The following is an 11,870-nucleotide window of genomic DNA, read 5'->3' as shown; positions in this document are numbered from 1 at the left end:
AATCTCCTTCCTGGCTACTTTATAACTCTCAAGAGCCCTATCTAAGTTTTGCTTCCTAAACCTTAAATACACTTCCTTCTTCCTCTTGACTAAACCTTCCATCTCTCGTTAACCATGGTTCCTTCACCCTACCATCCTTTCCTTGGCTCAGCGGGACAAACTATCTAGAACCCCATGCAAGTTGTCCCTAAACGACCTCCACATTTCTGCGGTGCATTTACCAGAGAACATCTGTTCCCAGTTTATGCTCCTAAATTCTTGCCTAATACCATCATAATTTGCCCTCCCCCAATTAAATACTTTCCCATAATGTCTGCCCCTATCTTTGTCCATGGCTATGCTAAAGGTTAGGGAGCTGTGGTCACTATCCCTGAAATGCTTGCCCACCGAGAGGTCTGTCACCTAACCAGGTTCATTGCCTAGTACCAGATCCAGCATGGCCTCTCCTCCAGTTGGCCTGTCTACATACTGTATCAGGAATCCTTCCGGGACAATCTAGCAAATTCTGCCCCATCTGAACCTTTTGCAGTTGAAGTCACCCATGCCAACAACCCTGTTGCTTTTGCACCTTTCCAAAATCTGCCAACTTATCTGCTCCTCAGTATCCCAATGGCTATTTGGGGGCCTGTAGAATACTCCCAATAGAGTGATCGCTCCCTTGCTGTTTCTGACTTCCACCCACACTGACTCAGTAGATGATTCCTCCAGGACATCCTCCCTTTCTACAGCTGTGACACTGTCCCTGATCAGCAAAGCCACTCCCCCACCTCTTACCTCCACTCCTTTCCCTTTTAAAACATGTAAACCCCAGAATATCCAGCAGCCATTCCTGCCCTTGCGACAGCAAAGTCTCTGTAACAGCCACCACGTCATAGTTCCACATGCTTACCCACGCTCTTAGTTCATCAGCCTTATTCCTGATACTTCTCGCATTAAAGTAGACACACTTCAGCCCATCCAGCTGACTGCAATTTTGCCCTTCCAACTGCCTATCCTTCCTCACTGTCTTTCTACACACTCTGCATCTACTTGTACACTAAATAAACCAAGCTTTGACCTATCACCCTGGTTCCCATCCCCCGCCAAACTAGTTTAAACCCTCCCCAACAGTTTTAGCAAACCTGCCCACAAGAATATTGGTCCCCCTCCAGTTCAGGTGTAACCCATCCCTTTTGTACAGGTCATACCTTCCCCAGAAGAGATCCCAATTATTAACAAATCTGAAACCCTGCCACACATTCATCTGCCAAATCATCCAATTCCTACCCTCACTGGCACATTGCACAGGCAGCAGTCCAGAGATTACTACCCTTGAGGTCCTGCTTTTCAGCTTCCTACCCAACTCCCTATATTCCCTCTTCAGGACCTCATCTCTTTTCCTACCCACGTCATTGGTACCAATACGTATGTACCACGACTTCTGGTTGTTCACCCTCCCCCTTCAGAATGCTGTGGGTGCGATCTGAGATGTCCCTGGCCCTGGCACCCAGGAGGCAACATACCATCCGGGAATCTCTTTCACGTCCACAGAATCTCCTGTCTGCCCCCCTTACTATGGAATCCCCTATCACTACCATTCTCCTCTTCTCACCCTTCCCTTCCGCACCACACGACCAGGTTCAGTTCCAGAGACCAGGTCAATGTGGCTTTCCCCTGGTAGGTACCCCCCCCAAAGCAGTATACCTGTTATTGAGGGGGAACAGCCACAGGGGTACTCTGCACTACCTACCTATTCTCTGTCCTTCTCCTGACAGTCACCCTGCTGCCTGCCTCCTGCAGCTTCGGAGTGACTGCCTCCCTGTAGCTCTTGTCTGTGTACTCCTCAGTATCCTGTAGGAGCTGAAGGTCATCCAGCTGCAGCTCCAGTTCCCTAACACAGTCTGTAAGGAGCTGCAGCTGGATGCACCTCATGCAGATGTAGTTAGCAGGGAGACTGGAAGTCTCCCAGAACTCCCACATCTCACAAGCTGAACACACAACTGACCCTGGCTGGAGCCATTCTCACTACTCTGCACTAAAGGGAACACCAAATCAAAGAATGAAAGGAACTTACCAGAGACTTACCTTCACCTCTTCTCCCCAATGCCTCTTGAACCAAAGCCTCAGCTCCCCACTCTAACACCAGCCACTGACACAATGGCCACTCTACTTATACTTGCCTTACCTTTATTTGCTGCTGTTAATAAGCCAATCAACTGGTAACAATTTGCAAATGTGCCTCATTTAGACTCTTGCAAGGTGAAATTCACAAGCTCAGGCACAGACACTCATCTCTTTTCAAAGGTCCCGCTCCAAATCTAGCTCCAACTCCCAACTCTGCAAGGTGAATCTCACAAGCTCAGGCACAGAGACTCACCACTTTTCAAAGGTCCCGCTCCAAAAAAAAGTTACACTAACCACTACACTACTGTGCCTGCCCATCCCAACTCGTATACCCAATGGCCTGATTTATGAAGGCTAAAGCGCCAAAAGCTCTCTTTACGGCCCTATCTACCTGTGACGCTGCTTTCAAGGAACTATGGTTCTGTATTCCCAGGTCCCTTTGTTCTACCGCACACCTCAGAACCCTACCATTCACTGTGTAAGTCTTACCCTGGTTTGTCCTCCCAAAGTGCAACACCTCACATTTGTCTGCATTAAATTCCATCTGCCATTTTTCGGTCCATTTTCCTAGCTGGTCCAGATCATGCTGCAACCTTTGATAGCTGCCCTCGCTGTTCATTACCCCTGCAATCTTCGTGTCATCAGCAAAGTTGCTGATCCAGTTTACCACATTGTCATCTAAATCACTAATATAGATGATAAACAATAGCGGACCCAGCACCGATCCCTGTGGCACACCACTAGTCACAGGCCTCCAGTCGCAGAGACAACCATCTACTACCACGCTCTGGCTTCTCCCACTAAGCCAATGTTGAATCCAATTGGCTACTTCATCCTGAATGCCAAGCGACTTAACCTTCTGGAGCAGCCTCCCATGCATGACTTTATCAAAGTTATCCTCCAGTCCTCTGGCACTTCACCCATGGCTAAGGACATTCTAAATATCTCTGCCAGGGCCCCTGCAATTTCTGCACTAGCCTCCCATAAGGTCCAAGAGGACACCTTGTCTGGCCCTGGAGATTTATCCACCTTCATTCGCCTCAAGATAGCTAGCACCTCCTTTTCCGTAATCCGGATACAGTCCATGACCTCACTACTTGTTTGCCTCAGTTCTACAGTCTCTGTGTCTGCCTCCAGAGTAAATACGGATGCAAAAAATTCATTTAAGATCTCCCCCATCTCTTTCAGCTCCATGCATAGATGACCATGCTGATCTTCAAGAGGACCAACTTTGTCCCTTGCTACCCTTTTGCTCTTAATATAGCTACAGAAACCCTTGGGATTCTCTTTCACCCTGTCTGCCAGAGCAAACTCATATCCTCTTTTTGCCCTCCTGATTTCTCTCTTAAGTGTTCTCTTGCATTTCTTATACTCCTCAAGCACCTCATTTGATCCTAACTGCCTATACATGATTTTTTCTTTACGAGGGCCTCAATATCCCTCGATAACCAAGGTTCCCTAAACCTGTTAGTCTTGCCTTTTATTCTAACAGGAACATACAGATTCTGTACTCTCAATATTTCAGTTTGAGAGCCTTGATAAGCCTCCCACTTACCAAGCATCTCTTTGCCCGAAAACAGCCTATCCCAATCCATGCCTGCCAGATCCCTTCTGATGCCATCAAAATTGGCCTTACTCCAACTTAGAATCTCAACCCGAGGACCAGTCCTATTCTTCTCCATAATTATCTTGAAACTAATGGAATTATGATCACTGGATCTAAAGTGTTCCCCTACACACACTTCTGTCACCTGCCGTCTCATTCCCTAAGGAGATCCAGTATCATGCTCTCTCTAGCTGGGACCTCTACATATTGATTAAGGAAACTTTCCTGAACATATTTGACAAACTCTATCCCATCCAATCCATTTATGGGAGTCCCAGTCAATATGTGGAAGGTTAAAATCACCTACTATTACAACCTTATTTTACTTGCAACTGTCTGCTACCTCTCTACAAATTTGTTCCTCTAAATCCCGCTGACTATTGCAAGGTCTACAATATAGCCCCGTTAACGTGGTCATCCCTTTCTTATTCCTCAGTTGCAAACCATCCCATTTGTGCAGGTTCCACCTGCCCTGGAAGAGAGCCCAATGATCCAAAAATCTGAAGCCTTCCCTCCTGCACCACCTCATTAGTCACGTGTTAACCTGGACTACCTTACTATTTGTTGCCTCACTGGCATGTGGCACAGGTAGCAATCCTGAGATCACCACCCTGGAGGTCCTGTCTTTTAACTTAGTACCTAATCACTGTTGATCAGAAACTGATTTGAATCAGTTGCATAAATGCTGTGATGACCTGTGCAGGCTGGAGACACTTAGGAAAATGTTTAACCTCCTACTTCTAAAACTTCTACGACCAACAAGGAATAATTTCCTCTTGCTGGATGGGTGCAGCTACAACACTTGTGAACCTCCACACTCTTCAAGGCAAAGTGAGCCACTGAATTGGAATCCTATCATTTGCTGAAACATCCACTCCCTCCACTTTTTGGGCACTCTGGAAAGAGTATACACTCTCCATAGAATGCACTGCAGCAAATTTTGAAAGCTTCTTCGATGTCAGGGGTAAGTTTTTTGCTCAGAGAGTGGTGAGTGCGTGGAATAGGCTACCGGCAACGGTGGTGGAGGTGAATACAATAGGGTATTTTAGGAGACTTTTGGATAGGTACATGGAGCTGAGAAAAATAGAGGGCTATGGGTAAGCCTAGTAATTTCTAAGGTAGGGACATGTTCAGCACAGCTTTGTGGGCCGAAGGGTCTGAATTGTGCTGTAGGTTTCTATGTTCTATGACTTATTCTAAAACCACAGCTTCTAAAATCATAACTTCTAGACCAACAAGTGCCTAAGAGACCATCACGTTCAAGCTGCCTACACCCACCCTGGTTATATTTCCCTGATTTTTCATTGTCACAGGATTAAAATGCTGGAACCTGCTACCCAACATCATTCTGAGGGCAGCTTCTTCATATGAATTGTCACAGTTCTTGAAGATGGCCCAGACAATCTCTGACAGAGTCGAGCTGGCAACAAATGACAGTCTTTTGTAACACCAACAGTCTGAGATTAAAGATTCTACAATTTTGATCTTCTGAGGGACATAACAAAGGAGGCTTTTTTTAAATTTTGGGGGTTCAACATGCTTCGTCAGTACCTTATAAAATATATAAAATTATGAGGGGCATAGGGTGAATACACACAGTCTTTTTCCCAGGGAAAAGGAATCAAAACCAAGAGGTCTGAGGTGAGAGGGGAAAGATTTAAAAGGACCTGAAGGGCAACTTCTTCACACAGAGGGTGGTGTGTATGTGTAATGGGCTGCCAGAGGAAATGGTTGAGGAAGATACAATAACAACATCTAAAAGATATTTGGACAGGCACATGGACAGGAAAGGTTTAGAGGGATATGGGCCAAAAGTAAGAAATAGGACAAGCTTAGATGGGCATCTTGGTCGGCATGGACCAGTTGGGCTGAAGGGCCTGTTTCCATGTTGTGTGGCTCTCTCTGACTCCCTGAACTCGCTTTGCAGGATCTCGTCACCCTTCCTGCCTACGTCATTGGTTTGGATGTGGACCATGACTTCTGGCTGCTCCCCCTCCCCCTTAAGGATGTTGTGGACTCGACCCAAGATGTCTCTGACCCTGGCACCTGGGAGGCAACATACCATTCAAAAGTCTCGTTCTCATCACGTCTTACTAACGATTGAGTTTTATCGTGGAGGTGACAAAGATCATTGATGAAGGTTGAGCTGTAGATGTTGTCTACGTGGATTTCAGTAAGGTGTTTGACAAGGTCCCTCATGGTAGGCTCATCCAGAAGATTGAGATGCATGGGATCCATGGTAATTTGGCCATTTGGATTCAGAATTTGCTTGGCAATAGAAGACAGAGGGTAGTGGTTGATGGGACTTATTCTGACCGGAGGTCTGTGACTAGTGGTGTTCCACAGGGATCTGTACTGGGACCTCTGCTTTTTGTGATGTATATAAATGATGTGGATGATAACATGGATGGGTAGTTGGTTTATTATTATTGTCATTTGTACCAGCACACAGAGTAAGGTGTCAGAACAGAGCAATGCAGAGTAAGGTGTCACAGCTGCAGAGAAGGTGCAGTGCAGGGAGACAATAAGGTGCATGGTCATTAGGTTAGTAAGTTTGCAGACAATACAAAGATTGGTGGTGGTGTGAGTAGTGTAGAAGATTGCCAAAAGATACAGTGCGATATAGATCAGTTGTAGGTATGGGCAGAAAAATGGCAGATGGAGCTTAATCCAGCCAAGTGTGAGGTGTTGCACTTTGGGAGATCAAATGTAAAGGGACAGTACACAGTTAATGGCAGGACCCTTAACAGTATTGATGTACAGAGGGATCTTGGGGTCCAAGTCCATAGCTCCCTGAAAGTAACTGCACAAGTCGATAGGATGGTAAAAAAGGCATTTGGCATGCTTACTTTTATTAGTTGAGGCATTGAATTCAAGAGTCAGGAAGTTATTATGCAGCTTTATAAAACTCTGGTTAGGCTGTATCTGAGGTATTGCATTCAGTTCTGTTTGCACCATTACAGAAAGGATGTGAAGGCTTTGGAGAGGTTTACCAGGATGCTGTGTGGATTAGAGGGCATCTGCTAAGGAGAGGTTGGATAAACTTGGGTTGTTTTCTCTGGAGCAGCAGAAGCTGAGGGGAGGCCTGATAGAAGTTTATATGATTATGAGAGGCACAGATAAACAATCAGTATCTCTCTCCCGGGATTGAAATGTCTATTTCTAGAGGGCATGCATTTAAGGTGAGAGGGGGTAACTTCAAAGGAGATGTGCGGGGCAAGTTTATTTACACAGTGAGTGGTGGGGCCTGGAATGTGCTGCTGAGGTGGTGGAACCAAATACAATTGAGGCTTTTCAGAGGTTCTTAGACAGGCACATGAATATACAGAGAATGCAGGGATATGGACCTTGTGTAGGCAGAAGAGATTAGTTTAGCCAGGTGTTTAATTACCAGTTTAGTCAGGTTAGGGCCACGATATGCTTGTCCTGCAGGATGTGGGAGATCAGGGAGACTTCCAGTGATCATCCAGAATGCTGAGAGCATCATAGATAAGAGTTTCAGTGAGCTGGTCACACCGAAGGTGCAGGCTGCAGGTAGTTGAGTGACCACTAGACAAGGTAGAGCAAGTCAGTAGATAGTGCAGGATTTCCCTGTGACCATTCCCCTTGAAATCAAGTGTACCAATTTGGATACTTTTAGGGAGGGGGTGGAGGAGGGCGAGGACGACTGTTCAGGAGAAAGCAGCAGCAGCAGCCAGGTCTGTGGTACCAGGACTGCCTCTGAGGCTCAGCAGGAAGGGAGAAGGCAGAAAGGACGATAGTGATAGGGGACTAATTAGGGGGGCAAACAGGAGTTTCTTTTGCTGCAAAAGGGACTCTAGGATGGTGTGTTGCCTCCCTGGTGCCAGAGTCAAGGAAGTCTCTGAATGGTTCCAGAACATTCACAAGGGGGAGGGTGAGCAGTCAGAAGTCATTGTGCACATTGGCACAAACAACATAGGTAGAAAAAGGGATGAGGTCTTGCAGAGTGAATATAGGGTGTTAGGAAAGAGGTTTAACAGCAGGACCTTGAGGATAGTAATCTCTTGATTACTCCCCATGCCATGAGCTTGTGAGGGCAAAAATAGGAGGAAATGGCAGGTGAATGCATGGCTGAAGAGTTGGTGCAGGGGGCAGAGATTCAGATTTGTGGACCTTCTAAAAGAAGGTGGAGGGGATCAGATACAGGTCAGAGATGCCGGAAGACTGGAGGGTGGCTAATGTTGTGCCTATATTTAAGAAGGGCTGCAAAGGAAAACTGGGAACTGTAGCCCAGGAAGCCGAACATCTGTGGTAGACAAGTTACTAAAGGGGATTCTGAGGGAAAAGATATACAAGCATTTGGAAAGACAGGGGTTGATTACCATAGAACCACAGAACAATACAGCACAATACAGGCCCTTCGGCCCACCATGTTGTGCCGACCTTCAAACTACACCTAAGACTATCTAACCTCTTCCTCCCACATATCCCTCTATTTTAAATTTCTCCATATGCTTATCTAACAATCTCTTGAACTTGACCAACATATCAGCCTCCACCACCACCCCAGGCAGCACATTCCATGCACCAACCACTCTCTGGGTGAAAAACCTCCCTCTGATATCTCCCTTGAACTTCCCACCCATTACCTTAAAGCCATGTCGTCTTATTTTGAGCATTGGTGCCCTGGGAAAGAGGCATTGACTGTCCACTATCTATTCCTCTTAATATTTTGTACACCTCTATCATGTCTCCTCTCATCCTCCTTCTCTCCAATGAGTAAAGCCCTAGCTCCTTTAGTCTCTCCTCATAATCCATACTCTCTAATCCAGGCAGCATCCTGGTAAATCTCCTCTGCACCCTCTCCAATGCTTCCACATCCTTCCTATAATGAGGCGACCAGAACTGGACACAGTACTCTAAGTGTGGTCTAACCAGCGATTAGGGGTAGTCAGCCTGGTTTTGTGGGGGGAGATTATGTCTCACAAATTTGATTGAGTTATTTGAAGAAGTAACCAAGAAGGTTGATGAGGGCAGGGTGGTAGACGTGGTCATATGGACTTCAGTAACGGCTTTGATAAAATTCCACATGTTAGACTACTATGCAGAGTTAGATCGCATGGGGTCCAGAGAGAGCTAGCTAATTGGATACAGAATTGGCTTGATGGTAGGAAGGAGAGGGTGATGGTGGAAGGTTGTTTTTCCACACTGGAGGCCCATGACTAGAGGTGTTCCCCAGGGTTCAGTGCTAGGCCCATTGCTATTTGTCAATGATATTGCTATATCAGTGAAGAGGGTTATCAGGATTTACAGAGGGATCTTGATTAGCTGGGTAAGTGGGCCAAGGAATGGCAAATGGAGTTTAATTCAGAAAGGTGCAAGGTGTAGCATTTTGGGAAGACAAACAAGGGCAGGACTTTCACAGTCAACAGTACGACCCAGGGGAGTGTTGTTGAACAGAGGGACCTTGAATTACAAGTACATGGGTCTCTGAAAGTGAAGTCACAGGTAAGCAGGGTGGTGAAGAAGGCATTTGGTACGCTGACCTTCATGAGTCAGGGCACTGAGTATAGAAGTTGGGATTTTTTTTGCAGTTGTACAAGACATTGGTGAGACCATATTTGGAATATTGTGTTCTGTTTTGGTCATCCAGGTATAGGAAAGATGCCATTAAGCTGGAAAGAGTACAGAGGAGATTTACAAGGATGTTGCTGGGACTCAAGGGACTGAGTTATGGAGAGAGGTTGAGCAGGTTGGGACTTTCTTCATTAAGATGTAGGAGAATGGGGGGTGATCTTATGGAGGTGTATAAAATTACAAGGGGCATAGATAGGGTGAACGCACACACTTTTTCCCAGGGTTGGGAAATCGAGAAGTAGAGGGCACACATTTAGGCTGAGAGGGGAGAGATTTAATAGGAACCCAAGGGTCAACTTTTTCACCCTGAGAGTGGTCAGTATATGGAACGAGCTGTCAGAGGAAGTGGTTCAGGCAGGTACATTAACAACATTTAGAAGGTACTTGGACAAGTATATGGATAGGAAAAGTTTAGAGGGATATGGGCCAAACGCAGGAAAATGGGACTAACTCAGGTAAACACCTCGGTCAGCATGGATGAGTTGGGCCAAAGGGCCTGTTTCTGTGCTCTGTAACTCAATAAAATGGGAGCAAGAAAGGTTAATCGAGAGCTTAGATGGGAATCTTGGTCAGTATGGACCAGTTGGGCCGAAGGCCCTGTTTCTGTATGACTGTGATTCTTTAATTAGTTCAGCACAACATTGTGGGCCAAAGGGCCTGTTCTTGTGCTGCACTGTTCTATGTTCTATATTCGGCCACTGGTCCGTGTCCCCTGAAAGGACATTTTCCCTGCTCAAAACTGGCTACATTGACATTTCACCTCCATATTTCATTGCATTTCATTGTCCCATGACCTTTGTAGCCCCACTGCTTACATCACCCCATTACCCTCCATCACCCCTTCCTCAGTACCCTCACTCTCCACTTTGACCTCTTGGCCCTTTTGTCCTATCTTTAGCACCGTTCCCCCCTCACTGCCTGCTGCTTCCCACTGTTGATAGTGAACTCTCACTTGCCTGTGCCTTGCATTAGCTCCTGCATCCTGTCAGGTCCCCTTCAAATCTTTACTCTCTCAATTTTAACCTCTGCCCTACTTTAGACACCCCTAACCTGGGAAAAAGACTGTCACCACCCACCCACCCACCCTATGCCCCTCATGATATTATAAATCTCCAAGGTCACCCCTTAGCCTCCTCGCTCCTGGGAAAACAATTCCAGCCTGTCAGATCTCTTCTAATAACTCAAACCAGACCTGGCAACATCCTCATGAATCTTTTCTGCACCTTCTTTAGCTTAATCTCCTCCTTCCTCTAATATGGCAACTGGAACTGCACAACATCCCAACTCTTGTACTCAATGATGATGGCAAGCATCCCATCCACTACTTTCAGGAAACTATGTAACCCTAGTGACCCTCTGTTCTACAACACTCCCCAGCACCCTGTCATGTACAGTGCAAGTCCTGGCCTGGTTTAACTTCCCAAAATGCATCTGTCAGAGTTAACTTCCATCTGTCATTCCTTCGCCCACTTTCCCAGTTAATCTAAATCCTATTGTAACCTGAGCTAACCTTCTTCACTGTCCACCACACCACCAATTTTTGTGTCATCCACAAACTTGCTAATCATGCCACCTTCATTCCCATTAAAATTAATATACATGTCAAACAGTAGGGGAACCAGCACCAATCCCTGCGACACACCATTGGTCACAGACTTCCAATCCAAATAACAACCCTCCACTTCCACCCCCTGACTCCTTTCACCAAGTCAAATTTGTAACTCACTGGCCAGCTCACCCTGGATCCCATGTGATCTCACCTTCCAGACCAGCCTGCCATGCAGTTTCTCCAATGCACCTTTTTCAGTCCTCTCCCTTACCAGTCTTACCCCCACTTGGGCCCTTACTGTCTCCTCACTTACTGCCATCACTCCACTGTGACCCCTCTCTTGAACCCCTCACCTGCCGCCGTGACCCTTCTCCCTACCCTCTCACTGGCCATCATGACCCCTCCCTAAGACCCCCCTGCTGGCCACCGTGACCCCCCCTCCACAATCCCTCCCCAGCCACCATGACACCCCCTCCCTGGCCACCACGACTCCCTGTGACCCCTCTCCCCAGCCATCGCAACCCCATGACCCCTCTCCCCAGTCACCCTGACCCCCTGTAACCCCTCTCCCCAGTCACCCTGACCCCTCTCCCCAGCCACCGTGAACCCCTGTGACCCTTCTCCCTACCCCCTTGCTGGACACCGCAACCCCCGTGACCCCTCTCCCCGGCCACTGCGAACCCATGACCCCTCTCCCCAGCCACCACGACCCCCTGTGACTTCTCTACCCGGCCACCGTGACCCTTCTCCCTACCCTGCACTGGCCACCGTGATCCCCCCGTGACCCCTCTCGCCGGCCACCGTGACCCCCGTGACCTCTCCCTGGCCACCGTGACCCTCTGTGACCCCTCTCGCCGGCCACCGTGACCCCCTGTGACCCTTCTCCCCGGCCACCGTGACCCCCTGTGACCCCTCTCCCCGGCCACCGTGACCCCCTGTGACCCCTCTCCCCGGCCACCGTGACCCCCTATGACCCCTCTCCCCGGCCACGGTACCCTTCCCCCAGGTGATCCT

The sequence above is a fragment of the Pristis pectinata genome, chromosome 17 (assembly GCF_009764475.1).
Source record: "Pristis pectinata isolate sPriPec2 chromosome 17, sPriPec2.1.pri, whole genome shotgun sequence".
NCBI lineage: Eukaryota > Metazoa > Chordata > Chondrichthyes > Rhinopristiformes > Pristidae > Pristis > Pristis pectinata.
Note: the sequence above shows the minus strand (reverse complement) of the source record.